This window comes from Nannospalax galili, unplaced genomic scaffold (genome assembly GCF_000622305.1).
Source record: "Nannospalax galili isolate Female #2095 unplaced genomic scaffold, S.galili_v1.0 scaffold1879, whole genome shotgun sequence".
Taxonomy (NCBI): domain Eukaryota; kingdom Metazoa; phylum Chordata; class Mammalia; order Rodentia; family Spalacidae; genus Nannospalax; species Nannospalax galili.
The window spans coordinates 552,753-554,020 of record NW_008343214.1 but is presented as its reverse complement, the minus strand read 5'-3'; positions in this window follow the sequence as shown (position 1 = coordinate 554,020).

Genomic DNA, 1,268 nt, shown 5'->3' with positions numbered 1-1,268 from the left:
ACCATGTTTGTTGCTGCTCTTTTCACAATAGCTAAGAGATGGAAGCAACCTAAGTGCCCCTCAAATGACTGCATGTTTAATAAAAATGTCATACACTTACAAAACTGAGTTGTATTCAGCAATAAAGAAAGATGAAATAATGAAATATGCAGATAAATGGCTGGATCTAGAAACTGTTAAACTAAGTGAAGTAACACAGACTCAGAAAAACAAAAGACATATGTTCTCTCTCATTTGTGAATCGTAGCACCAAATCTTTTGAAATTCCATGTTCTTTTAATAAGATGGTGATGGTGCAGTACAGCAGACTCTTCTGGGTTAAAAAACTACCATCATCAAGACTTCAGTGGTACATGATTGCCAAACACTGTCACAATTGGGCTTGTTGTGTTTGTGCTCCTTCATTAAAGTAGGGCAGGCGGGGTCAGTGGACCCTCACCGGAGTGTCCAGCCTCTCCGCACAGCTAATTTTATGTAATTTGGCCCTAATCATACATGATCTTGGATTTTGGGATTACTAAAGTATACAATCTGGAGAAGGTTAGGAAGAGAAAGGCTTGCTGCATGCTGGGTAAAGGCATTCCGGTGTACATACCCTCAGGCCACTCACACATCTCAGCAACCCCTGGGTCATCTCTGTAAGTAAGTTCAGTAAATCATTTGTTTTCCAGGAAAATTTTAACCAAACATTTGTTTGACACTAGAGCTTTAGAACTGGATAAACATTGCTTAATATCCCCATGAAAAGAATTCTCACACCAGAATAAAAATTTGTTGATGTTATTATGTCTCATAATCATTAAAAAAGCAAATGAGGATGTAAAAGATGTTAACATGATATGGGAATGGAGCTATTTTCCAAAATAGAACAAAAATGAGGCAGCCTACGCAAGTGATGAAGGCTTGTTATGATATATAAAGGATGAGACAAAAATACACATAATCTTAAAATTTCTAAGGTCGTAGTTTAGTCAGCTAGGTCAAGGAACAAAATATATGTCTAGTCAAGGTTTATCTGAGAACATTTGGTTTTTGCCCAAACTTTGTCTACATAGCACATGTTAATTAAAGTACTACACTGGTGGAACTAACCTTCTTGGATATTTAACAGCCATATTTTGAGGCCTATACTAATCTGGTCAGAGGGACCTAAAGTACAGTTTTTGCTCCTTGCCCTCCTAGGTCAACTAAGTTCCAGGGGACTATGGAGCATCTCTCAAAATGCCCTACACCTGTTATAAGATACCTATCTTCTTGTTTTGGGAGGC